Source organism: Manacus candei, unplaced genomic scaffold, assembly GCF_025592945.1.
Source record: "Manacus candei isolate 608988 ecotype Guabito, Panama unplaced genomic scaffold, ASM2559294v1 h1tg000149l, whole genome shotgun sequence".
Classification (NCBI taxonomy): Eukaryota; Metazoa; Chordata; class Aves; order Passeriformes; family Pipridae; genus Manacus; species Manacus candei.
The window spans coordinates 410572-425578 of record NW_026138197.1 but is presented as its reverse complement, the minus strand read 5'-3'; the positions used below and the strand labels follow the sequence as shown (position 1 = coordinate 425578).

General features: G+C 53.1%; 1 long non-coding RNA gene across 1 annotated transcript; it reads left to right on the top strand.

The window, feature by feature from the left end:
• The first annotated feature begins 8046 nt into the window (after positions 1-8046).
• Positions 8047-10324, top strand: LOC127463062 (uncharacterized). Its single transcript, XR_007900650.1, has 3 exons — positions 8047-8181; positions 8857-9092; positions 9770-10324. It is a non-coding gene; the product is annotated as an uncharacterized LOC127463062 (long non-coding RNA).
• The last annotated feature ends 4683 nt before the right edge of the window (positions 10325-15007 follow it).

The window sequence follows — 15007 nt, the reverse complement described above, 5'->3', positions numbered from 1 at the left end:
GGGCGAGGTGTCTGTTCTTCAAGAGGGACAATGTCAGGGTTGAAAACAAGTCTGTGGGAAGGCAGACAGAGCTAAACAAGTCCCTGTAAGTCTGTAAATGCTGAATCATCATGGTGTGATGCAGGGCAGCCAATTGTGATATATGTTTCTGAAAAAACACCAATGGTATTTTAACATGTATGTTATGCCCAGGGCTATAAGAGTCAGTGTTCTGTTCCAATAAAGGTTCTTTCCTCTCCTGTCTTGTTGCTAGGAAGTAGACTGTCTGCGTATTTTCTTTTATTGACCGCCACAACAATAACAGGACAAGAGAAAGGAGTTGGGGAATTGTCCTGGAAGTCTGGTCTGGTGGGCTTGGAGCACTGGGTGGGCATTTCTTGAGAGCTGTGGTGGTCCCCGCCTGCTTGGGCTGGGATGTCACTTCATGCTGAGCCTCATTTGATGGCAGTGTGCCCAGAGGCAACCCGGCTCCAGGCTGAAGCAAAAAGCCAGAGCGGGTGATGGGGAGCTGCTCCAGCGCCTACCGCAGCCTGCGGCCCGGTGGGAGCGTCCCGGGCCCTGCCCCGGGCGCCCTGAGGCGGGGCAGTGCCCACTCCCGCCGGCCGCCCTCACAAGGCCCAGGCCGCCTCCTTGCCACAAGGCCCAGCAGGGCCGCCCTCACACCTGCCCCGCCCTGCCCTGCCCCGCCCGGCCCCACCCTGCCCCGTGGCCTCTGTCACACCCCACGCTGACGTGCTGAGCCTTCCACCAGCCATTGTGACGCCACAGGCGCCAGTCGGGCACGGCTTTGTTGGTGCCCGCAGCCGGCGCCCAGAGCTGCTGTAGCCTCTCGGGGAGCAGCAGCACATCCCGCTCGGGGAGCATTGCGCGCCTGCATCGCCGTCTTGGCAGCTGCAGGCCACGACCACTGCGCAGGGCGACCTCGTCTGCCTTGTGCTTTCTACCCTGTGCCCGTCCTTATTGTCGTCCTTGTCCCCTTTGTCACCCTCCCCCTAAACCTCCCCCTCGTCCCAATTCCTCATCCCCACTTGGCTCCCGGCAGCCCGCCGGGGGCTTCTTGCCCTTCCTGCTGCTGGGAGCTGCAAGCAGGGCCATGCCGTGGCTTCTGAGCAAGGAGCGGCGGCAGTCGCCCTCCAGCAGCCCCAGTGGGCAGCCCTGGGCTGCCACCAGCTCCAGCAGCGCCTCCCAGCTCCGGGAGCAGGGGCTGGGCAGGCTGCACCGCGCGGCCGCCCGCGGTGACCTGGGCTGGCTGAGGCGCTGGCGCTGGTACGTCAAGGTAGTCGGCATCGACAGGCGAGACCAGGAGATGCGGTGAGTTCTGGGCCACACTGATGGCACAGCTTGGCTGTTCCTGAGCCAAGCTGCAGTTGTCCTCGGCAGCCCTCTCTTAGGGACAAGGCTTGAAAAGTGACATTTGCCCTGTCAGCTGGGAGAGGGAACTCTTGAGCTTTTCACTGCTCGGAGCTGCCGGCCGGGCTCCAGCGCTGTTGGAAAGGCGTGTTGCCCACCTGCCGCTTGGCCGTGGTCTCTCTGCAGGGCTGTTCTGCAGCTGCTCAGCCCTCACCTGTTCTCTTCTGCCCTCTGGCTCATCAGGGCAGGCTTGCAGCAGCAGCAGCAGCAGCAGCAGCAGCAGCAGCAGCACCAGAGTGCGAGCAGGGTCCCCAGGGTGCTGGGTAGAGACACAGCTTGGGCTCGTCCTTTGTCTGTCTGGGTTAAGAGTGTCTGTTTAATTTTTAGGACACCTCTGCATCTGGCTTCGGCCAATGGCCATGCAGATGTCGTGAGATATCTGCTAAGAAAGAACAGCCAGCCCAACCTCGCTGACAACTTCAAGAGAACGGCCCTGATGAAGGTGTGTGCAATGCCTTCTGAGCTTGGAGGTGGGGCTTAGTGCTGGGGTGTTAAAGGGGAGGTGTCTGGCAGGATTCCTTGCAGGGCAGGGCCATAGAAACACGCCTATTGCAATGGGCACGGCACAGCCTCTGTTAGCTAATCTTTGCAGATGGTCTTCTGTGGCAGCATTCAGGAGCTGAGGCAGTTGTGGGAGAGGGGGATGGATGTAAAAGTTGGAAGCCTTTCCCTTTTGGTGTGTTGTTGCCAGGCAGTCCAGCAGGAGCAGGAAGAATGTGTTGCTGTTCTGCTGGAACACGGTGCCGACCCCAATCTGGCAGACGCGGACGGCAACACTGCCCTTCACCTGGCTGTCCTCTCTAAAAACACAGCTGTAGCAGGGCTGTTAGTGGAGCATCATGCCAAGAATGATGCTCAGAACCAGGTAACCTTGGCATGTGGCTAAAGCTGCTCTTTCCAAGAGCTGCAGAGCTTGTCTGTGTCTTTCTAATGGGGATTCTTTCTCCTTTTAGTGGGGATTTACCCCCTTGAAACTTGCAGCCTTGCAACAGCATGAGGAGATTGTGGAGTGCCTTGTGAGCAAAGCAGCTGACAGGCACGCTGAAGGCCAGGGGGAAAGGTGAGGGCTTTGTCAAAAGAGCACCCGGGTGTTCTGGGTAGTCTGCAAGTGTGAGTGAGATGAGGGGCGTGGCAATGAGCTGGGAAAAAGAAGGAGGAGCCCCGTGGAAGCAGTTCCCTGGGTGACTGGTAAATGCAGGTCTCTGCACTTGGTTGCTCTGGTAGCTTTGGGGCTCTCACCCTTTGCCCCCTAAGGTCTGCAAGAAAGCCTTGTCTGTGGTGCCCTTCCCCCCCCCAGAGCCAGAGCCATGGGGAAACTTGCCAGTAGCTCAGCAGCGTGGCTGCTCTGCAGGCCAGGGGGGTTTGAGGCACGGCAGAGTTGGTGCGTGAAGTGCTCTGAAGGGAAGCGCTGGGGGAAAGAGAAGCAACACTGTGCCAGGGGACACGAGGGGCTCCGAGCGCACCGAAGGAGAAAACTTGCTGCCATGGAGATGGTCAGGGGGTGGAAGGGCTTGCCCCGGGAGTTTGTGCAGCCGCATCGGTGGGGCCTTTGAAGAGCAGTGCAAGGAGCCCTGAAGAGCACGGCCTGAGCTGGTAGTTGAGGCTGCTTCAGGGAGGCCCCTTGTAAGAGAAATTCTCCAGTGCTTGCATGGACTTGGCTTTGCTTTCCCGGAGCTTGTAGGAAAGGGGGGAAGAGGTCTTTGGGAGCAAGCAGGGGAAAAATGATGCAGGATAAGACATGTTTCCGATGAACTTTTGGATGCTTTAGGACTGCTCTTGTGGTTCCTGGAAGCCATGAGGCTCACCTGGAGGAAGATAATCTGCGCTTGCAGGAGGAGTTGGACAGGGCTGATGCGGAGGTATGGAAAGCCTGTCCCCACAGGGATAAACCTGGGGGTGCTTGTTGCTTCCTCTCTGTCACAAAAAGGGACAAAACAGTATTCTGGGAGCCACTCTGACAGAGACCTAAGGAAGCGGCAGTTCCATCAGGCTTTGATCTGCCTCTGTCCCTCCGGCCCCCTGCCCCACAACCCGCCATGCTGAGGCAGAGCTGCCTCTCCTTAGGGTTTCACTCCTTACCGCTCAGGGGGGCTGGGGTTCCTCTCTTTCTGCTCCATTGGAGGTCTTCCTGCTTTAAGAAGACTCCCCACGCAGCCCTGGCTCCATTCTCGACTCCAGGGCAGGTCTGTGGAGCAGTTCACCTGGCTGCCTTTGCTGAAATGGCAGTTATCAGCTCGTCAGTGATGCCACCCTTCCTGACCCCCCCCCACTGCAGCAGAACTGCCTCTCCTCAGGCATCCACTGCTTCCTGCTCAGGGGCTGCTGGGCGCCTCTCTCTGCACTACAGTGCGGGTCTTTCCCACTGAAGAAAACTCCCCGTGCTGCCCTGGTGCAATCCTGGGCTCCAGAGCACGTGTGCCAGAGCACTTGGCCTCTGCCACTTGCCAGACGCCTTCCTTTAGGAAGATGAACTATTTCACTGGTCTTTTCCTGGAGTAGCAAGCAAGGGAATACAGGAAGTGTCCCAGGTGACCACAAAGGACGGAGGGGCAGTGTCGGTGCTTAGAAGCGTGCTGTAGGAAAGCAGTGGAGGGATAGGAGAGGCTGCTGTAAAAGAGGACAAAGGCCTACAGTTTGTGTTCATGGGGCAGTAGAAGTGAAGCTTTGAAGGGCCTTGAGTGGATTGCAGTTCTTTGGGCAGAGGGGATGCACACAGACATGCAGCACCTGAGTTCTTCAGCAGCAACTGGCTCCTCTCTGGAAAAGCTCCCCTGACAACTGTGGATTCTTCCCGTGATTTTACAGCTGCGGGAGGAGGAAGAAAAGCATCTTCAGTCTGAGCATCGCGTTTGTGACTTGAAGACTGCCTTGGATGCCAAGGGAAGAGAAGCAATAACATCTTCCCAGAAACTGCAGGACCTCCCGTTGGCATCTTGCGAGACTAACATGACTGTAAAACAACTGGAAGAAGAGGCGCAAGAGTAAGAGAGTAACCCAGTGAAGCGAGGGCTCTGTGGCTTTGGGGGATTGGGTGGAAACAAGGGGAGAGTCAGTGGGATTTGGAAGGACACTTCTGCTGTGGCTTCTGTTCCTTAGCACAGTTTGTCTGGCATTGGATTTTCTGGTAATAAGAGCTGTATTTCTTCTTAAGCTTTGCAAGTGAAAAGAGCAGATTGGAAGGCACTGTCCAGCAGCCAAGCGATGGCGTTGAAGCCCTTCCGAGAGCCCTGCAAGCCTCTGCCTCAGTAAGCTGGTGCTAAATTTGCCTTTTTGTGACTCTGGAGCCTAGTTGCCTATTTGTGTGGGGAAAGTGTCAGATGAAGTTTTCCTGGAGAGCCTAGGGGAGCTCAGTTTCTGCCTTCTCCTCAGTAGAGGCTGCTCAGAAAGCAGCCTGGTCCTTTTGCCAGCTGCTACAAAAGCCCCGAGGGTATTTGCTGTGCTGGACACTGGAGGAATTCTTAGATTCTAAATGAGGAGTTTCATCCTGAGCTCCAAGGGAGCCGGAAGTATTGCTGCCAGGAGTGTCTCCCAAATTCTTAAGCAGGTCTAAAGTTTCTTCTTTCTGTCAGGGAATCTTTCAAGTGTTTTCTAGGCTGGTTTCCAGTAGAGGAGAGATACAGTTGCGATGGCCACCCCCTTGAGAAGTTTTCCCAGAATTCACTGCCTTTAGATGCCGCTGAGTTTCCTTTCCTGTTTTTTTTGTCCTGTGTGCAGGGTGGTGAACTTTCCCAGCAGCTGGACATGGAGCCTAGAAGAGGCATGCCACTCGAGGCTCAAAAGCAGGCTTTGCAAGGAGAGCTGTCCAGTCTGCGTGGGAAGTGTGAAAACCTGGAGAAGAGCAAATGTCAGCTGCAAGAAGAGGTGGCAGAACTCGCTCATCATTTGGAGACTTTGGTGCTGGATGGCAGCCAAAGAGAAGAATGTAGAAGAGAGGTGGAGGAACGAGCTGACCAGGAAAGAAGTCAAAAGCTACAAGAGGTCAGCCTCGTTTTGCAAGTAAGTGAATTTCTCCCCAGCGTCCACAGGCGCTACGTAAACTTCTGTTGTGGCCATGGGTTTTGGTGTTTTTCTTTTGCTCCTGTATTCTGTGGGTTAGCTTCTGTCTTTGCTGAAGGCAGTGGCAGAAGGCAATCTGGTTGGGCAGGAGTGCTGTCGTGGGTGTGTCACGTGCCGGCAGGTCCCTGAATGCAAAGGCTGCCCAAGGCAGATTGGCACGTTGCAGTGCTTGGGGGGGATCTCTGTGGGCTGCTCTGCTTCTCACTGCTCATCCTTGAATGAGTTTTGCAACTTGCAGCTGTCATGGCCAGACCTAGAGGTGCTGCTTTGTCCTTGTAGGGGGGGAAGGTGCTCCGCAAAGGAGTCACTTAAATGACAGGGGTGGGGGTGAGGGGGTGGACGTGCTGCTGGGAGTGAGGAGGCAGAGCCGCCTCTCTGAGTAAGGCTGGGCCCTTGAAAGTGGGTGCGTGCAATTTTGTGCTGGGCAGAGCTCTCTTTTTCTTGTGGTGGTTGAAGGTGCACTGTCTCCTTCAGGCACAGGCCCGGTTAGGACAAATCAGAGACAGTCATTGTGATTCCGTGAGAATCCAGTTGGAAGACAGAATTAGAGGCCTCGAAAGTGAATTGGACAGGGTAAAAAGAACCCAACAAGAGAGTGCTTCTCGTAAAGAAGCAACGCAGGCAGAAATGACACTGTACAAAGAACTGTATCTGGAGGAAGTGAAAACCAGAAGATGCCTAGCCAAGAAAGTGGAAAGGTAAGTCCCTGCTTTTTTTGGAGTGGTAATAAGAGAGTCCTTTTTCTTCCTGCATTTTCCTTGGAAATCCATCTTCTCCATCTGGCCAGCATTATTGCCCTCCACTGGCCAGCAGGGTCTGCTGGAGTTGCCAAGACATTCTCCTTGATATTTGAAAAGTCGTGGCAGTCAGGCGAAGTCCCAGGTGATGGGAAAAAGGGAAACTCAGTGTGCCCATCTTTGAAAGGGGTGGAAAGGAGGGCCCTGGGAACTGCCAAGCTGAGTCCAGAGGAGGCCAGCAAGGTGGTTAGAAAGATGGAGCAGCTCTCCTCTGAGGAAAGGCTGGGCCAATTGCAATACTTCAGCCTGGAAAAGAGGAGGCTTTGGGGGGACCTACTGGTGGCCTTTGGGTGTGTGAAGGGAGCCTACAAGAAGGATGAAGAGAGTGCATTTCAAAGAGCATGTGGGGAGAGGACAAGGGGGAATGGCTTCAAATGGCAAGAGAGTAGGTTTAGATTTGATCCTCGGAAGAGATTGGTCCCTGTGAGGGTGGTGAGGACCTGCAACAGGTTGCCCAGAGAAGCTGTGGATGCCCCATGGCCGGAAGTGTTCAAGGCCAGGTTGGATGGGGTTGTGAACAAGCTGGTCTGGTGGAAGGTGTCCCTGGCCACAGCAGGAGGCTTGGAACGAGATGATCTTTAAGGTCCCTGCCAAGCCAAGCCATTCTAGGCTTGGATGCTGTCTGTGGCGTTTCTGTGAGACTGTGGGGGAAAGGCTGGTTGTTCCTGTGTTTCATGGTTTTCTTAACTAATTTGCTGTGCAGGTTGGAAAAGCTTCTGAGGCTAGAGAGGAGGAAAGTCAGGCTTAATGAAGAGAAAGAAAGCCAGTCCCAGCTGGAGGAAATGAAGAAGAGTTATTCTGAAAAGGTCAAGGAAGTTGACAGATTACGAAGAGAGGTGAGCCTTGCTCTGGGTGGGGCTTTTTGGTTGTTCCTTCTTTTGAAAGCTGGGAGATGCTTTCCCTCTATTTCTTGTGATGTTGATGATTTTTTTCCCTTGTCTGCATTTTGGGTGTGATGGGCTTTTCTTAATGCTCCTTCTGCTGTTGCAGTGGGAGATGACTCTAAGTAATGCAGAGGTAGTTCTCCTTCTGGGGAAAGATGCAAATGTTAAGGACAAAGCAGTAGGTGTAAGGGCTGATGGAGGCCAGGCTGTCCTGCAGAGGAAGGGCGAGGCGAGAGTGGCAGCCAGCCTGGCAGGGTGTGTGAGCTGAGGGGCCAGGGAGCCGTGCCACAGGCCCTGAGCAGGAAGAGCAGAACAGGCCCCCTGACAGTGAGCGGGGTCAGCCAAGAGTGCAGATCCCTCGGCTGGGCCTGAGGGATGGGCAGGTCCTTGCAGGACATCATGTGCATGGGCTGAGAGCAGTGGGGCCCAGCTGAGGCCTGGCTGCAGCTTGAGGGAGGCTGTGACAGCGTCCTCTGGGTGTGACAGATGAATTGCAGTGATTCCTTTGGAGTGCAGAAGCTTGGAGCATTTTTGCAAGAGGAACTCGGAAAGGATGGGAAGCTGAGGAATCCTATGAGAAATGATGGGAAAGCTGTTCTTGCTGGAAAAGAAGAGGCTGGTTGGACTTTGTTTCTAGTCCTGAGGCAGCAGATGATGAATATAGTCTCCCTGGCCGCCCCCTTTTGAGGTTTTCCCAGAGTTCACTGCCTTTCCATCCCGCCGAGTTCCTGTTTTTTTCTTTCTGCCTGCAGGTTGCTGAACTTTCCCAGCAGCTGGACAGGGAATGTCAAAAGTGCACGCAGCTGGAAGCCAAAAATCAAGATTTGCAAGACGAGCTGTCTAGCCTGCGTGGGAAGTGCGAGAACCTGGAGATGGACAAATGCCAGCTGCAAGAAGAGCTGGCAAAACTCCGGCATCATTTGGAGACTGACTTGGTGGATCGCAGCCAACTCGAACAATGGAAAAAAGAGGTGGAAGAGCAAGCCGACCGGGAACTCAGACAAAAACTCCAGGAAGTCAATGAGTTTTTGCAAGTAAGTGAATTTCTCCCCAGCGTCCACAGGCGCTACGTAAACTTCTGTTGTGGCCACGGGTTTTGGTGTTTTTCTTTTGCTCCTGTATTCTGTGGGTTAGCTTCTGTCTTTGCTGAAGGCAGTGGCAGAAGGCAATCTGGTTGGGCAGGAGTGCTGTCGTGGGTGTGTCACGTGCCGGCAGGTCCCTGAATGCAAAGGCTGCCCAAGGCAGATTGGCACGTTGCAGTGCTTGGGGGGGATCTCTGTGGGCTGCTCTGCTTCTCGCTGCTCATCCTTGAATGGGTTTTGCAACTTGCAGCTGTCATGGCCAGACCTAGAGGTGCTGCTTTGTCCTTGTAGGGGGGGAAGGTGCTCTGCAAAGGAGTCACTTAAATGACAGGGGTGGGGGATGCTCTTCTTGTCTTTGAAGAATCCTTTTCGCTGTGCTCTGTCCTACAGATACAGTGTGTCTTCCTTAGTAGCTTTGAATAAGAGTGCTAGTTTGGTCTTCTTTCCCACTGCAAAGAATTGTTTGCCTTGGTAGCTGCTGGGTTCTGCCTTGGTTGCTGCTGGGAGTGAGGAGGCAGAACCACCTCTCTGTGCAGAGCTGGGCCCTTGAAAGTGGGTGTGTGCAATTTTGTGCTGGGCAGAGCTCTCTTTTTCTTGTGGTGGTTGAAGGTGCACTGTCTCCTTCAGGCACAGGCAGCCCACCAGGACACATTAGAAAAAATCCGAAGCAGTCATCTGGACTCCCTGAAAAACCAGTTAGAAGAGAGAATTAGAGATCTTGACCGTGCACTGGGAAGGATAAGAAGCAACCAAGCAGAAAGACCTTTTCAAAAAGAATCCACCCAGGCAGAAGTGGAAAAGTATAAAGAACTGTATGTGGTGGAAGCAAAAAGCAGAAAAAGCCTAGCCAAGAGACTGGAAAGGTAAGTCCCTGCTTTTTTGGACTGGTACTAAGAGACTCCTTTTTCCTCGTGCATTTTCCTTCTTAAATCCCTTTTCTACATCTGGCCAGCGTCAGGTGTGAAAGCAGAACGTGGCATCTTTGTGGGGAAAGTTCCTTAAGACCTTGCCTTCCTCAGACCTGTCTTCCTTTCTCCTTAGAGTTCCAGCAGTAACAGCACAGTAGCGCCACTCTGGCATTGCTGGTGTCTTTTTCAAGTTGCTGTTGTTTTAGCAGGCAGTCTTTTTGCCAGTCTCTAATCTCCTCATCCTGTGGGGGAGAGAAAAGACGAATCTTGTACCCTTTCCTGTTTGAATGAGGAGAGGCCTCTGGGAGAAGAGAGTTGGATTCTGTGAATCCAAACTAAGAAGGCTCTTGTTTGGCTTGGGTTTTGGCAGCGGGTCTGAGGGTTGAGCTTTCCTTGAGAAGGCCAGGGTAGGCCAGAGTTCTTCTGGAGGTGACACTGTCTGCTCCTTGCACTTGGTGTGATTTCTTAGAAACAGGCCCTGTGAACAAGCTCCGATCAAAGGATGTGCTGGTTTTGGACGGTCTTCATGCCCTTGGCTTTTAGAAGTGGGGTAATAGTGAAGGCCGTGGAGGGTAACTTTGCGAAAGCCTTCCTGCCAAAGATGACTCTGTGTGTGCTTGTGAATGTTTCAGAGCTAATGAGAGACTTGCAGAGGCCAACACCAAGCTCCTTTGGGAGCGCCACAGAAGCAGATCTGCAGTCCCAAGCAGCGCCGTCATCGGACACCTGGCTGCAAGTCCACTTCTGGATTCAAGTGGCCTGGGACGTCTTGGCATCGGTTTGGGACCGAGCAGAAGCCTGGGTCTCAGGCATCTGTGGTAAAGTGGAAGACTTCTGGTCATCAGGTTTGTCCAAATTTTCCAGAGTGGTCCAAGGCCCAAAAATACGGAACTGGAAGCAATGAGCTGTGGAACTCCATTCTTTGACAAGAGAAACCGTGGGAAAGAGCACTGTGGCACAGGAACCTCCCCCCTAAGTTCTCCACTAAATTGACACATAGGGTGTGTGTGACCTATTTGAAATGGCTGATGTCACCGTGAGTGCCAAATGCCACCAGACATCTGTGAGACACCTTTTTCTTCATCAGTGATCTTCGTTCTAGCAGTTTCTTCCCTGGACCTTGCTTTAATCTGTTACTCTGGATAGGAGGCCTTTGCTGGTGTAGTTCCTGCTACGTCTTCCTCCATGAAACAGCAGAGCTCCCTACTCCTTGGGAAGTCTTCACGGCCTTCTAATTTTGCAGCAATGCTGCAAGCTCTGCAATAGCGCTGGTCCGAGTATGCCCTGTAGTCAGCAGTCAGCGTGATAGCACATCCCTGCCAGACTGCAGAGCATGATAGCAGGAGACGTGGAAACCACGCGCCAGGAGTTGTAATCAGCGGGACAGGCGCGTAGCATGGGATTGAGGCATGGGCAAGCAGGAGGCTTGGAAGCGGATGATCTTTAAGGTCCCTTTAAGGTCCCCTTTTGGGGTTTTCCCGGAATTCACTGCCTTTCCATCCCGCTGAGTTCTTTTTTTGTTCTTTCTGTCTGCAGGTTGCTGAACTTTCCCAGCAGCTGGAGAGGGAATGTCAAAAGCGCACGCAGCTGGAAGCCACAAGTCAGGGTTTGCAAGACGAACTGTCTAGCCTGCGTGGGAAGTGGGAAAACCTGGAGAAGAGCAAATGCCAACTGCAAGAAGAGCTGGCAAAGCTCCAGCCTCATTTGGAGACCAGTGTGGTGGATGGCAGCCAGATCCTGGCTAGGCTTGGCCAAGGAAGATTTGGAAGGGCTCTCCCCACATTTGCTACAAGCGCGCTGGTGGCTAAAGAGGCCAATGCGAGAGAGACCAGATGGGTTGCAAAAGGCACAGCAGAAAGACTCCTTGGATGGGATCGGCAAGACACGATTCTTTCTGCGTTGTCTTCTCTCTTCGATGGTGATCCTGCGTGCGTTCTCAAAGGAAGCAGCAACGTTAGAGACAGTGTGTCTGCAGACCTCTCGATTGGAGGCCAGAGTAGACCAGCGCTGGAGACCAATGTGGCCAAGGCTGAGATGTTGCTTCAGGGAGTCCTCGTGTCTCCTTTTGCGGGCTCCTCTCTTGCGGCAGCCAGTGGCAAGTTTGCCATAGATCACGATCTTAGGGAGGCGGTAGTCCTCCATCCTGGAGACGTGCCCTGCCCAACGCAGCTGTGTCCTCAGCAACATGGCCTCAATGCTGGTAATTGCTGCCTGTTGTAGAACAGACGTATTAGTTCCGTAATCTGAGCAGCGGATGTTTAGGATTGTACGGAGACAGCGTTGATGGAAGCGTTCGAGGAGTCGCAGGTGGTGGCGGTAAATGAGCCATGATTCGGACCCATCTGAGAGAGTAGACAGCACTATGGCTCTGTAAACCCTGATCTTTGTACTTTTCTTCAGGTGTTTATTTACAAGGACTCCCCAAAACAACCTCTCAGCCTTGGCCATATTGATCAACATAACTGGTCTACTCTGGCCTCCAATCGGGAGGTCTGGAGACACACTCTCTTTAACGCTGCTGATGCTTTTGAGAAAGCACGCAGGATCACTCTTGAGGAGAAAAGACAACGCAGAAAGAATCGTGCCTTGCAGAATATATCTCCTAAGGAGTCTTTCTGCTGTGCCTTTTGCAACCGGCCATGTCTATCTCGTGTTGGCCTTTTTAGCCACCAACGCGCTTGTAACAGACGTGGGTAGATCCCTTCCCAAATCTTCGTTAGCTAAACCTGGCCATGATGATGATGATGATGATTATTTCACCAGACTCTTTTATGGAGTCTTCCGAAAGCTCTCGATGCCTTTGGTAACCTGTTGTGTCCCCTAGTAGGGGCAGTAGCCAGTTCATTCTTCACGGGTTGTTGTGTAATGGACTGAATTGCTGAGTCTTGACCTACACGGTTGGTCCTGAAAAGAGTCTGAAAGTGTTCCGAGCATCGATTTAGAACGGCGGTTTCATCTGTGAGAAGCATTTGACCATCTGCGCTGAGTAGAGGGCTTTGGGCCTGGTCTGTCGGTCCATCTGCTGTTTTCAAGGCCTCCTAGAATCCTCTGTGATCACCCGTATCTGCGCATAATTGAATTTTTCCTGCTAGATTGATCCACCCCTTGTTTTGGATGTCACGAGCAAGGTGTGCTCGGTGGGCAGTTCTCTTTTTCCTCCACAAATCCTGGATCTCTTGATTGTTTTCATCCAAGCAGCCCTTGTTCTTCTTGAAGGAGAAGCCTAAGGATTTTTCAGAGGACTGCAGGATGCTATTTTCCATAGGTTGCCCAAATGATTCAGGAGAGGGATCTATGGAATGATCCTGGAGCCTAGTTTGAAGGTTTGCCTGAAAGCTGTCTCTCCCTTTAGCTGATTGAAGATCTTTAACTTGGACTCTCCTGCTCGGAATACCGGCCCTTTTAGGTTTGAACTTAAGGTTGAAGTGAAGTTTACAGCCAAACAGAACACTAGAAAAGGGATGTGGAAGAACGAGCCGAGCAGGAAATAAGACCAAAACTACAAGTCTGGTTCTCTACTCAACTGGGCTGGAACATCTTGTCAACAATTTGAGTCTGAACGATCTCAGTCTGTGAGGAGGCTCTTGGCTCCCGCTAGGTGTTCTTATGCCAACTTGGTCTTGAATAAACTGAAGAGTCTAGTAGGTGTCCTTGTTTTCTTCTGTTGCCCCTGCCGGCTTTGCTTCTGCCATTCCCCGATCCCAAGGCTGTCCCCTCTTCTTCCCTCTGCTTGCCTCTGGGACAGGTGGGGACCTGCCCAGCTTGGGCAGAAAGGGCCTGGCTGCCAGAACTGTCCCGACATTTGAGGAGAACTGCTGCGTTTGGTGACAGAATTGGAGCTCTTTGGACCTAGGTGGGAGGGATGAGGAGAGTCCTATTTTTGAAGGTTTATTAAGGCTTTCTTCCCGGGCCGGGAGTTAAGACTTCTCTCTCTGCCCTTGGTCTGAGTGCAAATCAGTGCGGCAGACAATTTCAAGGCTGAAAGAGAAGCCAGGCCTGAAGGCCGAGCCAGAGCTCTCCTCTGCTCCCTTCAGCTCTGCTCACAGCTGCATCTTCAGCCCGTCCCAGAGGCCAGGCAAATGCGTCCCCTTCCTCCGTGAAGGCTTGAAGCACAGTGGTGTTAAGATCCTGGCCTACAGGTGAGCTATTGCTTCTACTGGGTTGCCAGAGTCTTCCAGTGCTTTCGAGCCCTCCTCTTTGTGTTCTGGGCAGAAGACAATGGGTGAGCTTGTGGTAGGCATAAAACACAGGCAACTCCCTGATCCTGTGGGAAGCGGATGGGTTTGTAGCCCGCTGTAAGAGGGAAAGTTGGGAAGGATGCTGAAGCTGAAACCATACACCGTTGAAATCTCAACCCAAACAATCTTTATTCCCAAGAGGTGGCCAACAAAAGGAAAAAACCCCAAGAGAGAGGAAGGAGGAGAAAAATAAGCCCTCGGTACGACTCCCCCAGTTGCCCAGGTGTTGCTTCTGAAGTTATCTTCCCCACCCAGAAGGCCTGGAATTGCCCAGAGCAGAAGCTGCATTCTGGGAGAGTCGGCAGGCTCACAAGATAGCCGGCGTGCCCGCCAAAGGCAACGTTGTCCTTTGATGTGAAGCTTGCGTCTGCTTTTTATCCAATTGATTGGCGATGTCCACCTGGGCAGGTGTGGTCAGCACTGCCCAGCCAGAGGCCTTCAGTCCCTCCCAACGTTCTGGAAGCGGTGCCCCTTCTGCGCACGCGTGTGTCCTTTGGAATCCCCCCCGTGCTTGCGCGCTGTACTTCAGGGGGTCTTTTCTAAATGAGTCTGGGGGCGTACTCCATCACCCTCCTGTTCCCTTTTTTCTTCAAATGCCCTTGGAAGGTGATCAGGCAATAATAAGACACCAATTAATTGTAGTTTGTCCAAAACGCTTCCTTCAAGGACGAAGTTGCCGTTTCTCAGTGCTTGTTTTCTCCTAAGTTGGCAGGAAAAGGATAGACCCTCCCAGGCGGCTGGGCCAAAGAGAGACCAAAAGTATCGACATCTAATTAAGCCCCGATACACCCGCAAAGAAAAAGGGAAATTTCTTCAGCCCGCTTGCGGTCCATTGTAGCGTCCCTCCCCTGAGCAAGCTGGTGCAGAAGTTGTGGGCCTTCACTTGGTGTTGTCATTGGGACCAAGTGGGACAAGATGTGTTTGAAAGTTCCTTGCTGCCCTGCTGTGTGCTGCCTGTTGGCTGGTGGAGCATCAGCAGAGCAGAAACTGACTGTTGGCATCTGGCAAAGCAGCAGGTGAGAGCAGTTGCGAGGGGGGGAGGGGGGGGCGAGGTGTCTGTTCTTCAAGAGGGACAATGTCAGGGTTGAAAACAAGTCTGTGGGAAGGCAGACAGAGCTAAACAAGTCCCTGTAAGTCTGTAAATGCTGAATCATCATGGTGTGATGCAGGGCAGCCAATGGTGATATATGTTTCTGAAAAAACACCAATGGTATTTTAACATGTATGTTATGCCCAGGGCTATAAGAGTCAGTGTTCTGTTCCAATAAAGGTTCTTTCCTCTCCTGTCTTGTTGCTAGGAAGTAGACTGTCTGCGTATTTTCTTTTATTGACCGCCACAACAATAACAGGACAAGAGAAAGGAGTTGGGGAATTGTCCTGGAAGTCTGGTCTGGTGGGCTTGGAGCACTGGGTGGGCATTTCTTGAGAGCTGTGGTGGCCCCCGCCTGCTTGGGCTGGGATGTCACTTCATGCTGAGCCTCATTTGATGGCAGTGTGTCCAGAGGCAGCCCGGCTCCAGGCTGAAGCAAAAAGCCAGAGCGGGTGATGGGGAGCTGCTCCAGCGCCTACCGCAGCCTGCGGCCCGGTGGGAGCGTCCCGGGCCCTGCCCCGGGCGCCCTGAGGCGGGGCAGT